The following is an 11,680-nucleotide window of genomic DNA, read 5'->3' as shown; positions in this document are numbered from 1 at the left end:
TTTTATGTATTTTAAAAATTTGTTTTTTCGTTCGTTTCAATCAAGGAGTAACAGAAATGTGGTCGTACTTCAGACGTTCGCCACTAGGTGCGGTATTACCGAGGTTGAGGCCGAAGTTTTAAACGTGAAAACGTGTACGTCGGACGTTCAGCGCCTCCTTCATGTAAACCTAGAAGTTTGACAATGGCGTTTGGAATGTCGAGCATGATTCCACTGACTTTCCAAATGCCATTGTCAAACTTCTAGACTTACAGGAAAGCGGCGCCGAACGTCCGACGTATACGTTTTCGCGTTTAAAACTTCGGCCTCAACCTCGCTATTATCAGGAAGTCCATGTTGTGTTGTTGTTTACCGTTTACTATCGTCTCGTTCGACAGTGTTTTTAAGAAATTCTAACAAACTCGTGTCTTTTAAATGTTGTTTGTATAATTGCAAAGGCAATTATTATCCAGAGAAACAAATAGAAAATGTATTTAAGCCATTAAAAGATTTGGAATTGTTTTAAAAAATGGAAACGAGCGATACCGTGTGCAGATAATAATGGCTGAATGGCTTACAGCTCTGGCGGGGCACGAGTTCGAATCCGAACGGGTCGAAATATCCCCAGGAATTTTTCGGGGGTGATCCGGGTATAATTTGGAGGGTCTCCAAGACAAACTATATACAGGGTGGGCCAGCGAAAACGAAACGGCAGAGTGTTCGTGTTCGTCCAAGCAAAGCGCTCGGACAGGTCGATTTTACTCTCGAGGGGACATCTTTTGAAATAAAGTTTTTGCGATTCTGAATTCAACAGACAACAAAAAATTTTAAAAACTCATTTATTTTGTATTAACTAAACAAACATTTATTTCGAAAAAAATGTTTGTTTAGTTAATATTCAGAATCGCAAAAACTTTATTGCAAAAGATGTCCCCTCGAGAGTAAAATTGACCTGTCCGAGCGCTTTGCTTGGACGAACACGAACACTTTGCCGTTTCGTTTTCGCTGGCCCACCCTGTATGTTTCTGGAGAAGGGAGGGGGCGGCAATAAAGTGTCGTGCCCCGTTCGCCAGTTATGTTCGCTACGCCACTGATACTATAGATTGCACTCTATGGAATTTCGGGACTTTGAGTATATATTTGAACTCAGGACCGAGATGAATTCAACGATACCCTACTTTTGGACCGGGGCGAAAAATAAGAAAGTTATCATACTTTTTCCGGCGATGGTCGGGAGTCGCGTCGCTCTCTCCACTAAGCCTATCGCGTGTTTAACAGGCAGTCCGGCAAGTCGACTACATATACCTTCAACAGAGGCAGATGTTGATCCATCCGGGCTTTCAGGGAATTACAAAAAACAGCGATTACGGAAACTTGGGCAACCAGCTTGCGGCAAAAAGGGCGAGAACACTTCAGGCCCTTCGCTCCCTGGCCATACAAGCATGCTTCCTCACGTTACGCGGAAACTCTCCTGGCCCGACTTAGACAGGCACGGCCCCTATAAACGGGTTCCTCTACTCCAGACGCCTTTGTGCCTCGCCAGACTGCCCTCATTGTGGCGCTCAGGAGACGTCTCACCAATTCTGGTTGACGCGCCCACAGTATAAGGAAGCTCGCCAAGACCTCGGCCGTACTCTGAGGATTGACTTCACAGTCGTCCAAAATTTAACACCCATATACTGGGCGAGAACAGACCTCCCGCCCCGACAGCACGTGGAGGCCCTCGAGCGCTTCATATATCGCACACACCGCTTCGCCTAACCGCGGAACGGTGCGCATCGGAGGAAAGGCGATCCGGCTAGAACTTCCATATAAACCAACGAAGAAAGAAAGAAAGATGTTGATCCACGAACGCACTGATCGTCTGCAGTTGGAGTTAAGTCCTTTTTCTTAACTCTTTCCGCCCTGTGGGCACTAAGAGGGCCTCTTATAATAACCCCATTATGGGTTTGGCCAGGCCAACAATGGGGCGGTCGGGTGGTGAGGGACGGGGACCGACATATCCGGACGGACCACCCCCGAAAAATTCCTGGGGATTTTTCGACCCGTCCGGATTCGATCCCGGGTCCCCCAGGGCGGCAGGCTGCTAACCTTAACCGCTCGGCCATCCGGCCGCAGAGTTAAGTCCTTTTCACACACCCTCGCGCTTCTCGACCTCGGGGCCTACGACCCCTCAGCCGCCGACACGCTCGCTATCGCTCGTGGTCGGCTAGTACTACGCGCCACTATCGCGGCTTGTCCAACAAACCTAACCTATCCCTCCGGGAAATGACCGTAGTCCGACGTCATGGTTTGCAAACTTTACCGCAAGATGGCGGTACAAGCAACTACGGTGTCGTGTGCATGATAGCATTTTTTTTTTTTTTTTTTTATGGGTGTTTTTTAACTCTTTCCGCCCTGTGGGCACTAAGAGGGCCTCTTTTAGTAGGCCCATTATGGGTTCGGCCAGGCCCACAATGGGGCGACCGGGTGGTGAGGGACGGGGCTTGACATATCCGAACGGACCACCCCCCGAAAAATTCCTGGGGATTATTCGACCGCTTGTCGGATTCGATCCCGGGTCCCCCAGAGCGGTAGGCTGCAACCTTTACCGCGATGCGGCCAATCGGTGTCTGCATGATAGCATTAAAAAAGTATGACGACTTTCTTATTTTTTGCCTCCGGTCCAAAAGTAGGGTACCGTTTTGTTCTCGTCTCGGTCTCCTCAGTTCAAATATATACTCAAAATCCCGAAATTCCATAGGGTGCAATCTATACTACACCCAACTTTTGTTTACCCTCGTCACAAATGTAAGACTTTTCTCTACTGTGGGTGCGAAGATGTCTAAAAGTTCAAAAGATCTTAAAGTGGCCAGACTCGTTCGTATTGTCAGATTTGTTTCCGATTTCATTACATGCGATTTTATCATTCTTAATGCATCTTTAACGCGATTCAATTTATCGATTTCATACTGTTCGTGATCACTCAACAGAGCTCCGAATCGAAGGAGTAACAGTAACAAATTCGGTTTCATACGTTGAAAAGCGAATTCACACGAATGAAATACGACGTTGCGATCTGTTAAACTTCAAAAGGCTAGTCGATGGCCTTACCATAGAAATAAATCTACGGGAATTTGCATGATTTAAAAAGTATCGTAAACATTCGAATGACTCTATATTCCAACCTACACACAGATAGAACAGATTACAACGACCAATGGTACGATAAACTTTATGAAGAATGTCGGTGACAAAATTATCTTCGAATCTTCGAAGTTCATCAGAATCTTCATAGTTTTCACTATTACATTGCCGATTATTACGGCGATCGACGGCTAATTAAATTTGAAATAGTTATAGGACGTTAAGACAAATAGACAATAAAGACTTAATATGTTGTAATTTGTTTAATAAAAAAATAATAAACGTTTAGATATTGCATATACTCAGGGCCGTCCGTGCTATAATGCAGAGAGACGGCATAAGCAGCATTTAAGGGGCGGCATTTCGAAGACTTGCACTATAGTGAGAAAATCTACCGCACGGCCTTGCATATACTCCATAAAAGATCAAATTTATGGGCATATGAGCTTTTTGGTTTTCCTTAACGCTTAAACTAGTTCTAAAATAGTTAAAGTGACCAGACATACTGATTTTAGAGATTGTGTTCTGATTTCAAATTTTAAAGTTACCCTTATTAAGAAAACAAATGCCAAATAGTCCTTTTTTTTTTGTTTTTTGCTCTTACCGCCCTGTGGGCACTAAGAGGGCCTCTTTTATCAAGCCCATTATGGGTTCGGCTAGGCCCACTATGGATGGGTGATAAAGATCAAGATTCTATATATCTGGCCATCCATAAAAATTTCTGAAAATCCGATTGGGATTATGTTCGTCAAAGCGGCGAGAACGCGCCTTGACATTCGACATGCCGCCGAATCTTAGCCATTTTTTTTAATAGAAAATTTTTAATGAAAATTTAATATAATTTTTCATATAAAAATATATAAAATTGAAATAATTAGACATTAATTATTAACGATTTTATAAAAAAAAATCAAAACAATAGCAGAATAGTAATATAAAAACTAGAGGACGCTGTATATCAAGCATTGTGGTTCGTGTTTTGTTCGAAATTAGTAAAAGAGGTTGGCATTTTTAAATTCTTTTATAACGATATTACTTTTAAAGGTTATTATTTTTATATATTTAAGAGTAATATATTTACAAAATTAAATCGTTATGTTGTTTAAATGCAAAGTTAACTTTTGAATTTATTAATACAGTAGACTCTCGTTAACTCGAACTCAGAGGCCTCCTGTGTTCGGATTAACGAGAGTCTGTTGTATTTATTTTATTTTTTTCAGTCCCATTCAGGTTGGCTAGAATTAAAATTTCTTCATATTTCCTTTGTGTATTAGTTATGGAAAGGGTGTCTACTGTTTTTTAATTACTTAGGGGCCAATTAGTTGAAATGTGACAAGTGATGGTGTTTTTAGGGTGAGGCACTTTTGTGTTTGTTTTTTTTTTCTTGATGAGATTAGCACTTCGTGTTTGTCGAGCCCACGTGACTACTGGCTTTTGCCTCAACTCGTGCTTTAGTGCAAGTGACAGTGAGCACTGAAGTTTATGACTACATGTAGAATGAAGGTCAAGGTGAATGACAATAGTACTGGTTCAAGGCAAAAACTGTTCTTTCCCACCCAGAATTGCTCCAGACTCACCACTCATCACATTTCATCTAATTACTCCCTTAAGTAATTAAAAAAAAACAGTAAATACCCCTTTCCTTAACTTGTAAGTTTCTTGGTAACAAACACATTTTAGTGATAAAATTCTGTTTCAATTAGTTAAAAAAAAAAAATCAGGTCTTTCAATCTATTATCAAAAACAATGGGCTTATTGATTAGTAAAATGACTTTAATGTATTTAGATAAGCAAGCCAATGGCTGCGTTCATCAGACTCAACAGTTCCATAGCTGTTAAGTATTTTTCTGCCAAATACCCTCTACAGTAGTGCTCTTTTGGGGCAAGATTCTAGGTCCGAATGACGCGGGGAGGAGGGGGGCAAACTGTCGACCCCCTGGGGGAGCAAAAAAGTCAAAGGAACCATACCTGTATATGTGCGCGTTCGCGAGATATGGCCCTCGAAAGTTGGGCCGACGTCACGCGGGTTCGCGGGCAAAAAAGCCGGGTCACGTGACCCAATATTTTTTTTTCGATTTTTCCGCCTCTCAGTGTTTAAAAAAAGCGTGCCCCCCTTTCCTAGTCCCCCGCGCGCCTCCCCTCCTGTCCGAGCCGCCGCCGCCGTCTCCCCTTCGCACGCGGCCCGCGGGCCAAGTCTCCCGCCCGCAGTCGTCCGGAGTCGCCATCTATTGCCTGTAAATACAAGTATCTATTATTATTACACCTCTTACCTGAGCGGGGATTCGAACCCCCGTCCTAGCAGGCGCCGGTCCACTCCCGTACGCACCCGCCCGTCAAGTCGCTCTGCCAGAACCTATTCGGAACTCATATTTCAGGCATGCGAGGCCGAGGAACGCACTGCGCATGACTGACCGTCCACGCGGGCCCCACCTCCGCCAGAGATGCAGCGCGCCCGACCACGCGGCCCCACCTCGGCCGCGAAGTTGAAGCGGGCCCCTCGCGCGGCCAATGGCGAGCCGGCCGCGGGTCACGTGACCGCGGCACGGCCTACCGAAGTGTTATAAGCCCGTACGCCGCCTTCGGGCATTTTCGGCCGGTGTTTGTCACCTCAATAGTCGGGAGTGCAATTCAGTAAATGTTCAATAGTTGTGACATTCGAGGCTACGGAAGAAGAAGTAATGGTACGTGTTGACAACTTTCAAAATCCGAAACTACGTAATTTACTTTACTTCTCCCAATACTAAAGTCTTTTGATAACGTACAAACTCGAGTGTGGATTAAGTGAACGAATCGGACAATCGTCGCGAAACGATTCCGAATGAGACGAACAGGGGGCTCCCGCAAGTTGTGTATCATTTCGGTATTTCCCTAAAGTTTTCTGAATAATATCACAATAATTTGGAGCAAGTTCTGCACCTGTGAGGTAACAACAGCATCATTCAGTGACGGAGCAGACTGTTTTAGATGATGCTGGGAAACTCGGTTAATGTTACCTATGGTAGCAAACATGGCGGCTCATCTCTGAAACAGTGGGGATGCACGTTCTAACCTATTCTAATAAATTACCCCTATTTAATAATTTGGTTGGCAATAATTGTGGTAATTTATTAGAATAGGCTAGGTTAGAACGTGCGTCCCCCACGGTTTTCAGAGACGAGCCGCCATATTCGCTACCATAGGTAACATTAACCGGAAACTCGTTCCGCGATATCATAAAAGCCATGGTCGAGTGATGTGAATCGCTTTCCTCTTTACATAAACTCTTCAGTATAACCGATCTCAGCGTAAGGAAACCTTCTACCGTTTAAGTCACGATAATCCTTACGTAATTGTCCAACGGTTATGTTCGAGGGACAGGAAATCGACAGCGAAGGCACGATTTGTTTCGTTTCTAGTAAAAGATTGTCGATTCCGCTCATTTTCGATCTTGTATTTCGTAAACCATCAATTATCGTGTCACCATCCCGTAATCTCTACATAAAAACTTTTCCTCGTGTGAAGACTGCAAAGAGCAATGGTTTTCAAAAATCAAATGTCCAGAATGAGATGATAACACTTGTTGGAGCTGCTTTTAATCTCATACTTGGTATTGGCTCGTGACAACTGTCTAAGCGATTTACTTTTACTTTCTCCACATATGTTATCAAAAGACTTAGTTACTTTTAAAAGAAATATATATATATTTCTAAAAGACTTTGTTACTTCTTTGAAGAAGTAAAGTAAATGATATTGTTTCGGAATTTTTAAATTGTCAGTTTGTAATCACATAGCAATGTAATGTCAAATTCGCTTTCATCGTCTTGATTATCACAATGAATGAAGTCAGGACATAGTTACTGTACTTCCAAATATTGCGTTATTTTATAGATCATCCAGAACATGTGAAACTGATTTCAGTTTGGTGACACATTCTGTCTTCATCTGATCTGTTGAAAGCATTGCTCTCTGCAGCTTTGAGTGTTAACACAAGGAGAAGTTTATATGTAGTGATTGCCTTTTCATTCGTACTTCGATTACAGCTTTCCTGTGCATCAAGGTGTCCGGTTTTGACCATTCACAACCCGGAAGTTGAAGTGTAATCGATGGTTTAGGGAATGTAAGGTCGAAAGTGAGAGAAATGAACGATCTGTTCTTAGAAACGAAACAAATCGTGCCTTCGCTGTCGATCTCCTGTCCCTCGAACATAACTGTTGGACAATTACGTAAGGATTATCGTGATGTAAACGGTAGAAGGCTTCCTTATGCTGAGATCGGTTATAAGACCGCTGAGGATTTCGTTAAAAGCTTGAACGACGAATGAATGGATGCCTAACCTCAACGAACATGGATTAGGACTTGTTTTAATCGTAGCTTGGAAAGTTTGGCGGCGAAGGTTTACATGTGAAGATCGACCGACGTTTCTGTCTTCGCCGACATGTCTGCATCATATGTATACGTGTGTTTTCTGATGTACCCGTGCACGAGGGCGACGAAGAGAAACGGCAGGGGAAAGACGACTGGCCAGCGAACGGCGAAGCTTGTGTGTGTGTATATGGTGCGCGTTACCGAAGGATACTTGTACGCGAAACCTGGATTATATGCGATTGTTCGGACACCATCTTCGTCGTCGCCGACCTCCGGGACATAGCCGAGGAGGAGGCGGCGACCGGCGACCTCACCCCGTTCTACACAAGATCGGAAACAGGCTAGACGTCGTCAGGTAGCGAGAGGAGGAGACTCTGTCGAAGGTGAGTGCAGGATCTGTTTTCTTGGCCTTTTCGGTAGTTAGAGCGTGTTAGAGATAGCTCGAAATAGAAGAAGCGCGCTCTGTTTACGTAGGAGCGGCGTCGGAGAAAGCGTTGCCTAATTAGTCTTGTTAATCGGGCTTTTCTTTCGTCGTTGTCGACGAGTGTCGTTAGAATAGGGCTTGCTGACCGTTAAACGCGCGACAGGCTTAGCGGAGAGAGCGGCACGAGTCCCGACGGCGCTCCCCGGAAGTGGCGGTGGAGAGGTGACACCCTCGTGTTTGGTGGCTTTTCTTTGGTCGTTGTCGACGAGTGTCGTTAGAATAGGGCTTCATTTGGGCAAGACTGCCGTTAAACGCCCGACAGAATTAGCGAAGAGAGCGGCGAGTCCCGACGGCGCTCCCCGGAAGTGGCGGTGGAGAGGTGACACCCTCGTGTTTGGTGGCTTTTCTTTGGTCGTTGTCGACCAGTGTCGTTAGAATAGGGCTTCATTTGGGCAAGACTGCCGTTAAACGCCCGACAGAATTAGCGAAGAATTTTAAATTTTACCCCATTTTTGAGGGTCTCGAAAAGTTCACATATAGTCATTTTGGGGGGCCTATATCTCGCGAAGGCGCGCTCGTAGACCCATAGTTCATTAGACTTTTTTTGTTCCTATCAGTATGCTCTACAGCTCTGTTAAAGTCCCAACCGCGTCATTCGGACCTAGAATTGTACCCTCTTTTGGAACATGTTTGGTGTTTTAACATCACTTTTGGTAGCATCTTTCATTCACACTACCTATAGTTATCTGAAATTGACCAATGAGGCTTTTTGTTCCAACACGTCACTTGTCATTCAGCAGATCCAGGTCACTACATAACAGCTATTGATTTGCTCAGTTTCAACTGTTGAGTCTGCTGAATGTAGCCAATGACATAGCCTGTTTTTAAGCAAGGCTATTTCATTGGCTTGTTTATCCAGCTGTATTAAAGCTGCTTTACTAGACAATGCACCAGTATAAGAAAAAATTTCATTCTTTATTATTTTATTTCTGGCTATGCTAATGATTGCTATTTAGCATCTGTTTGGTTTTCTGAAGTATTTTATTCACTTTGGTGAATTTAATGTGACTAGAAATTTTTCAACCCACATCAGTATGTAGAGGTGATAAAACAATATATGACTAGGGCTGTGGAATTGAAGTCTGAAGAAATGGTGAAAATAGAGAGGTTGTGGCTGAAGTTCAAATGTTAAACTTGTACGGCAAGCGTACACGTTTGATGTTCGAACTCCAAGTAAAACATGTTGCGCCACACGCTCACATCTCACACTGACTCATGGGATGTTGTTGAAAAATGGCAGAAACATTTAACAACGATGAATGTTACCAGCAAAGATAAATAAACAAATTAAACTATTTTAAATTATTTATAGGATGTTTAGTAACACTAAATAATTATTTTTGACTTTAATTAGCATCGTGTCTCTTACCATACAATATAATAGTAGGACAGTTTCAATGCGTTTTGCCTGTTCTCATGACATACTTTTGTAGTGGCTTACTTAAATCTGAAAGCAGCTTGGGAAATTATTTTTAGAAAATTTACAAATGTATTATGCTGTTGATGGTAGAAGATACTGTGAAAGAACAAATCTACTAATACAGAATTACAGTATGATAAGGGATGTTGTATAGATTACTCCCAGTAGAATTTCGAGACTTTGAGTATATATATGAACTGAGGGGACCGAGACGAGTTCAACGGTACCCTACTTTTTTGGACCAGAGACAAAAAGTAAGAAAGTTATTGTATTTACGATTTCTTGCCTTTCACAATGCATTCTATGCCATTTTAGAGTTTTTCACTAGGTGGTGCTTTCTGGTTCTTTATACATAATGTCCCTATTAAAAAAAGTGTTTCATTATCTCATCATGTTTATTGATAATCAAACTTTAACAACTTACATTGCAGTCGGGAATTGCGTCGCTCTCTCTGTTAAGCCTATCGCATGTTTAACAGGCAAGCCGGCCATATATTCTAAAGACACATTGGCAAAGACTAAAGAAAACTGCCCACATAAAAGGCCAAGAAAACAGATTGTACACTCACCTTCAACAGAGGCATATGTTTATCCACAGGCACACTGATTGTCTGCATTTGGAGTAAGTTCTTTTCCACGCCCCCATGCTCTTCGACCTTGGGGCCTAAAACCCCTCAGCCGCCGACATGCTTGCTATTGGTTAGTACAGTGTTTTTCAACCTTTTTCATTGAGTTGCCCCCTGATTGAAAACTAAAAGTTTGCGGCACCCTTGACTGGCGGCAGATCTAGAATCTGAAAAAGGGGGCTTTAATGGAGGGCAGATGAATCTTTTATGAAAATGAATATTATGCGCAATACTGGAGTGGGGTCTGGGGAGGGGACTCCCTCCCTGGGAAGAAAAATTTTAAAAATTGAGTTTTAAGTAGCATTTTAGTGCAAAAACAGTGTTTCTACGTGTTCAAAATCAAAATTTAAGCCCATTGAATTTTGTCGAAATACTGACAATGAGTTATCTTGAATTACACTTAAGTAAATTTCCAAGAAAATGCCTAAAGGTCTTAAACTTTACGACACCCCACTTGTGGCACTGTGGCATCTCAGTTGAAAAACACTGGGCTAGTACTACATGCCACTTTTGCGGCTTGTCCAAAAAACCTTGCCTACCCCTCTGAGAGGTGACCGTCCCTAGTTAGGCCAATAGAAAACCTTTTATTTCACCTTAATCGATATTCAAGGCTGCAAGTCCACGTTTGGTTGGACTAAATACATTACCATGGAAAACTCTAAAATGGCATAGAATGTATTGTGAAAGGCAAGAAATTGTAAATATGATAACTTTCTTATTTTTCGTCTTCAGTCCAAAAGTAGGGTACCGTTGAACTCGTCTCGGTCTCCTCGGTTCAGATATATACTCAGTTCTGAAATTCCAGCGGGAGTAATCTATACAATAGCCATGATAAGCAATTATGAAAATAAATATATGTAAATTCTATAGGCACTTCACATCACTTTGAAAAAAATTGAATAATTAGACTATTTTAATCCAGAAATTATTTGTTTCTTTACAATATTATTCAGAAATGCTTAAATAATCATTATTTCAATAAAATATGTCATAATTTTAACCCAAACACAAAAAAATGAAGTTTAAGTCAAACTTCTACTCACTATGCTTGACGTACCAAATGCCATTGTCAAACTTCTAGACTTGCCAGATTGTGGCGGTTGACATCCGATGTTCATGTTTTCACAATGAAAACATCAGCTGCAACCTCACTAAAGAACCAACTGTGACTCCTGTTTAAGTTAAAACTCCTAATAACCTCCTATCTTGCATTATAGGGCCTTTTGATTGATTATAGGATCTTATCTTGCATTATAGGCCCTTCCCTTCACATGTGTACCTTTTGGAATGTATATGAAGAGAATCATGAAGTTCCAGTGAGGAGACTTTCCACAGACAATTTAGAGTTTGTTCTTTACTATCCCTGGAATCAATGCAGACAGTTCTCTTCTTGACAGTATTGTCATATTGGACAAGATATGCCTTAGGTTGACCCCAGTGTGAGACTATAGCTCCTGGAAAGTCCAGGTTTGACTGTCAATTGCATGGATCTCTAATCTTCTGGGAAGGGCCATATGAGCTGTAAAAGACATGTCTGGTGGCTAGACAAAATAAATTCAAAGATTAAGATATTTTTGTATTTTTGAATAACAATTGTTGCAACTGCTTTTCAAAAGAATTTCATCAAAATTGGGATAAATTTTGTGGCATCCAATATTAAAAGCTCCTTCAGATTTTTGTTGGGCAGTGCATCTAAAGAAC

General features: G+C 42.1%; 1 protein-coding gene across 1 annotated transcript in view; it reads left to right on the top strand.

Moving 5' to 3' along the window:
- Window positions 1-4,035: 4,035 nt before the first annotated feature.
- Window positions 4,036-11,680, top strand: part of snf (U1 small nuclear ribonucleoprotein A snf) — a 31,370-nt gene continuing 23,725 nt past the window's right edge. Inside the window, exon 1 of the mRNA XM_067278300.1 lies at window positions 4,036-4,106. The gene's annotated coding sequence lies outside the window, so the exon portion shown is untranslated. The remainder of the gene's footprint in view (window positions 4,107-11,680) is intronic.

The sequence above is a fragment of the Centruroides vittatus genome, unplaced genomic scaffold, assembly GCF_030686945.1.
Source record: "Centruroides vittatus isolate TY-2023 unplaced genomic scaffold, ASM3068694v2 contig_799, whole genome shotgun sequence".
NCBI classification, from domain to species: domain Eukaryota; kingdom Metazoa; phylum Arthropoda; class Arachnida; order Scorpiones; family Buthidae; genus Centruroides; species Centruroides vittatus.
This window is presented reverse-complemented; position numbering and strand designations above follow the sequence as displayed.